Source organism: Marmota marmota, unplaced genomic scaffold (genome assembly GCF_001458135.2).
Source record: "Marmota marmota marmota unplaced genomic scaffold, marMar, whole genome shotgun sequence".
Lineage (NCBI taxonomy): Eukaryota > Metazoa > Chordata > Mammalia > Rodentia > Sciuridae > Marmota > Marmota marmota.
Window position 1 is genome coordinate 996924 of NW_026003526.1, and position 10817 is coordinate 1007740.

The 10817-nt window shown below is 44.9% G+C and overlaps 1 long non-coding RNA gene across 1 annotated transcript; it reads left to right on the forward strand.

Moving 5' to 3' along the window:
* Positions 1-3983: 3983 nt before the first annotated feature.
* Positions 3984-8018, forward strand: LOC125614602. The gene is made up of 2 exons (XR_007345178.1): positions 3984-4054; positions 7945-8018. It is a non-coding gene; the product is annotated as an uncharacterized LOC125614602 (long non-coding RNA).
* The last annotated feature ends 2799 nt before the right edge of the window (positions 8019-10817 follow it).

Below are 10817 nucleotides of genomic sequence, written 5' to 3' on the forward strand. Positions count from 1 at the left end.
GAAGGGGGAGGGGTCTCCTGGGAAACAGCCCTCAGGCCATTCTCCACGCCGCAGTGGACTGTAGGCGAGGTAAAGTGTGGGTGAAGCTGACCATTCCCTGGGTTTCCTCCTGTCCGTGGCTAAATCGACCTGAGATGCTGCCGTTTCTCAGGGAGGCCTCCCTGTAATCCCCTTCTCCTCCCCTTCCCGCCCAGCGGGGCCAGCTCGGCATGGGAAGCAGATGCCCTCTCCGTGCTTGGGTGACCAGAGGCTGCTCCTCGGGGTGAGGACGGCCCCCGGGCACACTCACCCTGGCTGCCGTGCTCTCTGCTCTTCCCCAGCGTGAACTCACTGGCAACCTCCCTGCGTCCCAGAACAGCAATGAGGCCCAGAGGTGAGGGAGGCCGCCCAGGCGTGGACAGCTGGCAAGTGGCAGAGCCGGGACTGGGACACGCGTGGCCTGGCTCCTGCCCCAGCCCATGGCAGGGCCTCACAAGGTCAGGACGCCTCGCTGCGCCAAAACACGTTTCCCAAAAAGAAGTGGAGCTTTGGAAGAGATAAAGAGGAAGATTGCCAAGCTCTGATAAGGCCTTTGGCTTCCCAGGACAAAGACCTAAAACCAGAAACGCACCCTGCGCCAAGCCACTGGGGGCCCCTGCCAGGTTTTCGTGACTACGACAAAACACCTGAGTTAAACAACTGAAAGAAGGAAAGCTGGACTCTGGTCCAGGGTTCGCTGGTTCCATGGCTCTGGGCCCACGGTGAGGCAGGATAGGACGCAGGAGGGTGTGGTGGAGGAAGGCAGCTCAGCTCGCAGAGGCCAGGAGAGAAAACAACAGCGGGAGAGGAGGCGGGGCCAGGGACAAGCAAAACCCTGCCATGGCAGGCCCCACCCACCTACTCCCTCCACCCGGGTCCCAGCTCCGACAGCTTCCACCACCCTGGTAATGCCATCCAATAGGAATCCCCGATGGCTTCATCCACTGATGAGTTCAGGCCCCCACTGCTACGCTGGGGCCAGAGGGTCAATACAGGAGCCTTTGGGGGACAAAGGAGAGCTGTGGGCACATCCATGTGTGCCTCTCCATGGCACACATACCAAGCAAAGACCAGGTGGGGACACAGGAGGAAGGAGGCATGTGCCAGGAGTCCCCCCTGTCAGACTTTGATGAGGGACTTCTGGCCTCCAGAACTGTAAGAAACATTTCTGTTTTTTTAGCCAACCAGTGTATGGTATTTTCTTATAGCAGCCCAAGAAGACTCAAATATAAAACACATACTGCTATTTATACATCATTCAGAGGTAAATAAACAGATGATGCTTACAAACATACATATATATATAAATGTAGAAAACTATACATGTGCGTACAGATGGATATATTGTACATATGTGTATATTTTTCTCTTTCATGAGACTAATGTGGATATTTCATAATATTTTAGAATTTATCAAAAATGTTAGCAAAGCATTCATTTTTATGCATTCCAATAAGTAAATTAGTTTTATGTTAAAATAAAACAATTTTATCGCTTTTACTAAAATAGAGACAACTGAATTTATTTTTGCTGTAGAAATTTATATGACAAAAATCTATGCCATAAAGTTTGGATCAAAGACTATGCAGACAAGAATGAATTAGGAGTGTGGGAAGTTAAAATCTTACAGTCGTATGAGGCAGCTAATTAATAAAAATGTCTTACAGTCTTTCTAAATCTCGTGATGGTCATGGTGTTCCTTAGCTTCTCAAAATGTGTGATTTTGTGTGGTTTCTTTTCAGCTTCCAAATAAATATTGACTTTCATACTTTTTTCATTTATAACTTTGTATATTTTTAGAGGATTCCAAAGTATGAAAACGCCTAGGCATGCCTCAAAATAGCACTTCAGCATCTCTGGGGGGATTCTGCAAGGAACAGCAGCTTTCCTAGGTTCCCCAGGTGAGATTCAAGTTCAGCTGGTCCATGGGGGCATGGGAGGCCCTTGAGCCACAGTGGTCAGTGACCCTTGCCCACAAGATTCTCAGAGGCAGCCAGAATGAAAAAGGTGTGGAGGCCATGGGAAATCTCACCAATGGTCCCCTCTCCTGCCTGTTTCGCCAAATCCTCAGCTTCAGAGAAACGTCAAATAAGAACACAGCAAGAACCTGGGACCAGAGAGCCCTCCTGGTATCCTTGGGGACAGTGTCAGATTCTGGATCATGGAGAGCCAGGGCAGGGCTGAAAGGAAGCCTTCTGCTAGGCTTGGACCACGCAGATGTGGAAGGGAAATCAGGTTGACTTACAGTAGGTGCAGCAATGTGATGTCATCTCTTACCTGTCGGGGTTCGTGGACTGACTTTGTTCTCTCTTATTTTTAAAGAGCACTATCTCCCTCCCTATAGGTGGAGAGTATTGAAGTTACTTCTTGTCATAAAGGGACAATGGCAGTTTTGTCTGCATTATTCGGGGTTTTGGACTCAGGGACCAAAGTGTGTGACATATACTTCTACATCTGCCTTTCTTTGGTTTTTCTGACTCCCTGAGCTCTGATTCCTTGAGTATCCACCTCTGATGGTTATTTCTGCTGTCCAACCAGTGTACCCAGCTATTCTCTGGGCATTTTCCAGCATTGTATTCACTCTTTCTTGAAGTTGGGTGTGGCTGTGCAGTTTTCTACGGGGAAGTGAAAGTTGAGTAGAAATGACATCTTACATAGTGGTTGGCGACAGCTGCGTAACAAAACATCCCAAAACTTAGGGCCTCAAAACAACCAACAATTTTGTTGCTTGTGCATCCATGTGTCTCTCAGCCATTCAGCTGATCTGGGCTGTGCTCTGCTGATCTGACATGGTCTCATTCAAGTGTCCACGGCACCTGGCCAATCCACCTAGAGTCAGCCTCACCACAGGCCTGGGGTAGAGCTGGTGGTCAGAGTTCTTCAGCACCCAGCAGACTAGCCTGGGTGTGCTGTAGGAAGAGAATAATGGATGAACCCCATCAACAATCCCTTTGGAGCCCCAGCTCACATCACATTTGCTGCGGTGCCAGTGGACAAGGCCAATCAGAAGGCTATCCCAGACCCAAAGAGTGGAGAAGCCCCCTTGCTGCTGATGAGGTGAGTTACAGACCCATATTGTAAGGCCATGGGCTCTGGGAAGGGGTTGTTTATCCCTAACTTTATGGTCTCTCACTGGTCACTTCCAGGTGGCATCTGTAAATGCCAGCCAGCCATCTTCACATTCCCTTTCTCTCTGTATGGTGACATTTCAGAGGACAGCTATTCCAGCAGCCAGGGTCCTAAAGTGCAGATGCTGTAGAGCAGACTCCCAGGCACCCCTGTGAGGGAATCAGGGTGCAGTGAGAAACAAACACCAAACTTTTCTTCAATGTGTTGTTAGGCCACTGGGAAATGGGATTGTTGTTACTGCAGCACAGTGTCACTCATGCTGCCTAATTTGCCCACGGAGAGGAAACTGTCACCTAGACTCAGGGTAATCCACAGGAACTATAGGGAGCCAGTGTCTTCAGAATAAAGGCAGCTGACAGTGTGCCTGTCATCTGCAGTAAATTAATCATCCAATTGCATAATCACGAGGAGCATCTGTTTGTAAGAAGGTGGCATGACTCTGTTAACCTTGCTCTTGGCTGCCTGAAAATCTAGTCTAGTCACTGCTGAGAGCCATTGCCAAGTAGGAATGACGCATAGCAATTTCTTTGTCAGCCTACCCAATGTTGCTTAGAGGGAGGACTCTCCATTGTGGAAATGGGCTTGCCTTGGACCCAGGTCATTTGCAGTGACATTGCATGAATGTTTGAGAAAGGTGACCCTGCTCAAGGACCAGGGTGGATCCGGGTTTAGGGAGGATCCTGCTGGATTAGGGTGGGTCCAGGTTTAGGGTGTATCCTGCTGGGAATAGGGAGTATCCTGCTGCCTCAGGCACCAGCTCCTTGGGTTTAGGGCGGTTCCAGGTTTAAAGTGGACCCTGCTGGGAATAGGGCGTATCCTGCTGCCTCAGGCGCCCACCCGCTCCTGGAGTTCCCATTGAGTTCTCGCGGGATTCAGAGAGTATTTTGGGATGCAGAGCCCGGTGGAGGTGTGGATTTTCCTAGAACGTGCGTGTAGAGTGCCGGTGACAGTTGGGGAATAAAGAGTTGCTGTTTGAATCTACAAGGCTGTGAGTGGCTCGGTTATTTTGTGCCCAGCTAGACTGCAGCAGTTGGTGGTCCATACGGGGAATGCCTGAAGCTTAGAGGTAAGTGAAATTGCTCACCCCTGAGGGAAGGCGAGAGAATGGGTGACCATTTCAAAAAACAATGTGTTCTTGTTTTGATTTATTTTGTTTTTATTTCAAGTTGCCTGTCCCTAGAACTTTCTCAGGCAAACTGGGAAAAATGGTTGACTCAAGGTTTGAAGTTGTTCGCCCCTAAGGAAGAAAAATTGTTAGAGGAAAAAGGCACCCCAGTAAGACCAAGAACAGTTAGGGTATATGTTGATACAATACAAAAATGTAGCCCATGGCTTTTTAAAGATGAGTTATTAAGTATATCAATGGGACTATCATGGTATCCTGTAAAAGGATTTTTCTTCAGCAAGAAAGAGATGGCTAGTTCTATTTACTACACTTGTCTAAGATCTTGGTTTTTACAGACATCTGATTAATTTACAAAGCTAAAGTGTTGAAACATCAACCACTAAATATAAAAGCAAGTACTCTTTACTTATTAAGTTCCATAAGGTAATATATTTAAACATTATGTGTGTTTTCATAAATTGGTAAATGGAAAAAAGTTTAATATTGCTTTGTGTCTGTGTCTTTGCTGAAACAAGGTTACTAAGTGTTGACATTCTATCAGGTGTAATTTATATACAAAGAGTATAAGAAGTTTCAGTTTGGTTTCAATTATAGTATTATAGTACCATAAAAAATGAAAATATTTAGAGTAATTTATCTAAATTCAGAAATTTTATAAGGGTTGTTTCACAATGTAAATTTTTAAAAAGGGTTAAAGGCTACAAAAGAGATATAAAAAGATTCAAGATGTGGAAATATATTTTAATATAAAGGTTAAAAAAAGAAATGTTTCTAGATGAGATAATCTCTGTGTGGTAAAGTAAAAAGTTGTAAAATGCCATTTAAAAAGATTTTGAGGAAACTAGACTTATTTTAAAAGCTTGAGAAAGGAAGAAAGAAGAAAAAGGTATTTGTACATGGCAGATTGAGACAAAGCTTCTTAATGGAGTAAAAAAAAAAAAAAGCCTTTGGTTGAAGGGCAGCCATGTAAACTAACATTAAAGCGATTTAAACAAAATCTAAGCCTCGTTTAAAAGAGTGAAGCTGTAGGTGGTGAAAAAGTACATTTAAAAGTACAGTATAGATGATAATTGGAAATCTTTAAAAGGTTAAATTGAAGGTGGTTGAGATACCTTCATGGCAGAAAAAAAAAATTAATGTTTCTAGATGAGATAATCTTTGTGTGGTGAAGTAAAAAGTTGTAAAATGTCTAAGTAAGTTGCAAAAGGCTTTAAAAGGTTAAATTGAAGGTGGTTAAGATGCCTTCATGATGGAGGAAAGATTGTGTCATTCGAAGCCTAGTTAATCTTAAAAGCATTGCTTAAAAAAAAACATGAAAATGGGAAGATAATAGGATAAAAGATATTTGGATAAAGAAGATTAAAAATTTGAAGTGAAAAACTTTAAAGACAGAAGTACAGAAAGGTAAAAAAATGATAGAGAAGATGTAGGAAGATTAAAAAAAGATGTAGGAAGACAAGAATTTTAAACCCACAAAATAGGAATAAAAAAAAAAAAACTAGGAGGAAAAAAAAGCAACTAAGGGTGAATGTACAAACCTTAGAGAAAAAAAAACAAAAAAAACTAAAAGATAGAAAATGGTTGAAAATGTCAAGTAAAGGTATTTCAGATAGAAAATGCAAAAAGCTAAGACAACTATTAGATACAGACATTTAAGATAGAAAAAGGTAGAAGAGAGAAGTTTAAAGTCAAATATTGGATAAAATAGAAGAACAAGGAGATTATTAGTAATTTTTTTCAAAAAGCCCATCAACTTTAATTTCTGGTGGTGCAGAAATTAGAAGTCTCAGATGAGGGTGTTAAAATTTATAGACAAGAGCCAATTTAGAAAACATTAAACTAAAATAAAATTGGTTTAAAACCACATCAAAAAATTAAAAGGACTAAAGTAATTCTAAAAACTAAGGCAAAATGCTTTTGGAAGACTTAAATTTAAAAGGATCTTTAAATTTCCAAAGGAAGCATATAGGATATTTTGGAATATCATCCCTGAAGAAAAATCAGTTAATGTTTTACTTAACAGGAATCCCATACAATCCACAGGGACGAAGCATAGTTGAAAGAGCTCATCAAACTATTAAAATGTACTTATTAAAGCAAAAAGAGGGAATTGGAAAGGGGTATATATCCCCCAAAGATAAACTTAAAATAACCCTTTTTACTCTAAACTTTTTAAATTTGGATTCATCAGGACTTAGTGCTGCGGAAAGGCATATGTGTCCAAAAAATGTACATAAGCCCAAGGTACTTTGGAAGGATATTCTAACAGGACAATGGAAAGGTCCTGACCCAGTAATTGTCTGGAGTCGGGGGTCTGTTTGTGTGTTTCCACAGGGAGAACAGCAGCCGATTTGGATTCCAGAGAGATTAACCAAGGTCCTGACCCAGTGATTGTCTGGAGTCGGGGGTCTGTTTATGTGTTTCCACAGGGAGAACAGCAGCCGATTTGGATTCCAGAAAGATTAACTAAAGCGATTTCTACAGACCAAAAAGAAGATGATTTGGCTCAAATCCATAACAACTGATATCCAAAACTCCAGTTTGGCTATTCTTACATCTGCAACAGAACCAGGATGCTTTTTTCAATATCTATTTTATTATTGCCCTTTGCCATATCATGAAGTTCTATTTTGTTTTTTGAGCTCATACAGACCTAGGTTAATGTTTTGCTGATCAGTTCTATTTTTTGACTATAGAGTTTTTAAACATTGCAATGGAGATTTCACCTGTAAAAAGTTATAAGGCCTTTACTATAATGTTATGTGTTGTATGTATTATATTATGTGTGCACACTTGTGTTTTGTGTTATATGTTTGAATGTATGTATGTCCATATATCATATATGATGAGCGCTCATGATAAAATGGATCCAAATATTTTTTTTTAACTCACGTGATTTAAATGGTTTAATTTAATTGGGTAAACAGCTGTTAAAGATTGTTTTAATATGTGAACACAAAAGAAGGTTAACAGATCTGTTTGTTTACTTTCACCTTTCCTTTTCATTATATTTAATAATTCTGTTCAGGATAATGTCTATTTAGCATCATTGCCAGAATTCCTATCTTCATCCCAGTGCTGGTGAAGACAAAGATAAAACCAAACTACAGCTTCTATGATAGCTATCACAGTAAACTATATAAACTGATGCATCAATGAATATAACTCAACAAGTAATGCTCAATCAAGGAGTCGATTTACTTTGGGAGGAAATGGACATATTGATAGACTCCTCCACTTTGAACTGCTTGCAGAACTTGCCTGGACTATGTATCACTTGTATACATTGTGAACTATCGTTTGGTGCAGCAAATTCTGGTAGTGCTGGCATGTCTTTGCTGATGGTGTCACCAGTGATGCAATTTTTCCAAAGGAGCCGTCAATTGGCTTGGTGTCGTGGCATTTCTGTATTCTCCTCCCTTCTGCTAGTGATGGTCTAAAATTTGGGGGCCAACAGAGGTGAGGCAAAGAACCTCACCCCCCCCACTGGCACCAAGGCCAAATTTGGGGGCCAACAGAGGTGAGGCAAAGAACCTCACCCCCCCACTGGTGCATAGGCCTATCCACAAGTATGGCTGTATGCTGGACCGGTAGTCAGTGACGGGTATGATCCAATTGCAGTGGTATCAACCAGATTCAGAGAGTATTTTGGGATGCAGGGCCCGATGGAGGTGTGGATTTTCCTAGAATGTGCGTGTAGAGTGCCGGTGACAGTTGGGGAATAAAGAGTTGCTGTTTGAATCTACAAGGCTGTGAGTGGCTCGGTTATTTTGTGCCCAGCTAGACTGCGGCAGTCACAGCAATTTTTACCCAGAACGTAGATCTGTCTTGGCCAGGCTTGCTTCCCTCTGCTCTTGACTGCCAGGAATGCTCGTTGTCATGCCTCCAAACAAGCAGGCTGGGTCCTCCCCACCAAAACCAGATTCACACATTGAAAATCCAGCAGTGCACGGACCTATGTGTCAGATCGTGTGCAAAAGGCACAATTTCTGTGCTTGTGAAGCCCCGTCACAGTCTCACCATGCAGCCTCAAAGGATCTCGAGGCTTTTGGTAGGGACCTGTTTTAAACTGGGCAAGAAGCAGAGGAGTCTTAAAGGCACTTCTTTAGAATCCTGTCTTTATCCTTCGGAGCTCGTCTGTATCTTTTTAAAAAATTAAATATTCCCAGTGGCACCAGCCTATGTCTCAGCCTCTGAAGAGGCCACTTTATAACCAGGGCCACTGGCTGGAAGTGCCCTCTCCTGTCCCTTCGGGCAGCCCACAGGCCTCTGAGAAGCCTCCGCACAGCACTGATGGCAAGGGGAGCTGAGACCTCCGTGCAGAAGGTCCCATCTTTGGGAAGGCTCCCTGTCGTTGTCGGGATCATCCGGCTATCAAACTGAGGTCCTCTCGATGGTGCCACCCTCCAAAGAGACTGAGCTAGAAACTCAGAGAAAAGCAAACCAGGGACGTCCAGTGAGCGGGAGAGGCCCGCACAGACCGCAGCCTCCCAACAGACAGACCAGGGTGCCACTTGCTTAACTTGCAAACAGCCCCCAGGAGCCCCCTTTTTGATGGACCCGTGGGAACAGGAACCCAGGGCCCAGTCGTCCACTAGAGGAGGCGCTGCCAGGCGGCCTCTCCAGAGTGAGTGGATTTGTTTTCTAACCTTGGAGTTGGAGACTTTGGAACAGGATGGAGGAGACAGACCACAGACCAGGTGCACTTCCTGCTTCATCCTGGGGATGAGTGGGCAGGGCAGAGGGGGAGAGGGAAAAAATACAGGATTAGGGTTAATTGTGACGCACTCTTCCCTCTTTTCTGTTTTTGCCAGTTGTTCAATATTCCATGCATGATTCAAATAGTAAAGGTAAAAACACGACTATGATGAAATATGTAAATAAAGGTCAAAATAGTGAGTATCTATTATTTACTATTTAAGGTGCTCAGCTCTAATAGGATGAATACTCAACCTATAGCAGCCTTCCTGGTAAGGACAGAAACTGTTTCTTTTGCAGAGGAGAGATTTGGAGGTCTTTGCTCTGTGAATTGCTTCAGGCTCTCTGTGGTGTGACATGGGACTCAACTGCTCCCATCCTTCTTCACCCTCATCCTCTGTGGGTTGGCATTTCCTCCTCTTGGCTTTCATCTCATGGTCTCAAGCTGGCTGCAGCAGCTCCAGGCACTGTAAGTATGTCCCAAGCAGAAAGGAACCAGGGGACAAAGAGAATTTTATCTTAGGGGTTCTCCCAGCAGGACTTCCCCCTCTGGCTGCAAGAAAGGCCATAAAATTGAATTCCAATAAAGGGGATCCAAATGCTAGGAGTAGAGACTGTCAATCAGAATCCACATATTGTGGATGGGCATTTTGCTCCTCAGCCAAATTTGGGACTTCATCAGGAAGGAAACACTAGGCCTGAACTGATGGTGGGTGAGTCAAACGGTCATCCCTTGCATTCACCAGCCCTCCCGTTCTTGTCTAGAGCCTTAAAGACACCTGATCTCCTTGGGGACCTTCCACAAAGAGCTGGTATCTGTAAGGATCAGGACCTGAAGCCTCTGGTTCTGAATCTACTGGCTCAGCTTTGGACATGTCCCACGGAGCTGCATCTCAGAGCTGCTTTTCAGCTGGTGGCCACCAGAATCCAAGTCTGCCCACTATGAACATGCACTTGTTAATTCTGAAGCTGCAGAAGCCCCGTCAGTGAGTCTTGGCCCCTGAAGCAGCCACTGTGTTCCTGGTGCACAGCCTGTGACTCCCGCAGGAGAGCAGAGTCCTGCTCTGGGTGACAACCAAGAACGTCCCCAGCAGAAGGAGACTCGCTTCCCTGCTCGAGGAAGCCTTGTGGAGAGGAGCAGAAACAGGCAGCCTGGAGCAGAGAGCGCCACTCCAAGGCCTGTGCCCGCCGTGCCCATGTCTGCAGAGGGTCCCTGGTGGGCTGTCCCCGCAGAGACCCACATCTGCCCGAGGTCCACACCAACGAGATCCTAGACCCAGCGTTTCCCTCTTTTGCCTTCTGTTTTGAAAACAAGACAAACGATCGCTGTTCTGGAAGCCAGGAAGGGTGACTAATGTCACATGAGCCATCAAGACCAGAGACTCTATTCCTTGTCGGGGGAGAATGACCAGGAGGAACACCCTGGGCCTGGTGTCTTCATGACCACAGAACTGTGGGTGGGAGCAGCCCTGGACCACTGTGGACATGTCCCTCTAGCAGAAAGGAGGGCTCAAGGCCTCCTGTGGCCCAGGGGAGTGGGGTCTCACCCCAGCAGCTGCCAGGCCTCCTCTGCCTGGACCCTCTGCTCTCTTTCCTCCCTGAGCACAGCGCCACCACCTGGGGGTTGAGTGGAAGTTCCTGTTTGGACAGAGAAGGGGCCAAGGCTGCATTGCTTTCTCCTTTGGACAAGGTTGTGGATTTACCCCTTTGTTATTTCCTTTGGGCAAATAATTCTTGCCTGTGGAACATGAGTCCCAGCAAGAGTGACAGAATCACAGCGAGTTAAGAACCAGCCCAGGGCTAGTCCTCACTGAGGTTGTCTCTGAGCCCAGAGAGGGACGCGTTG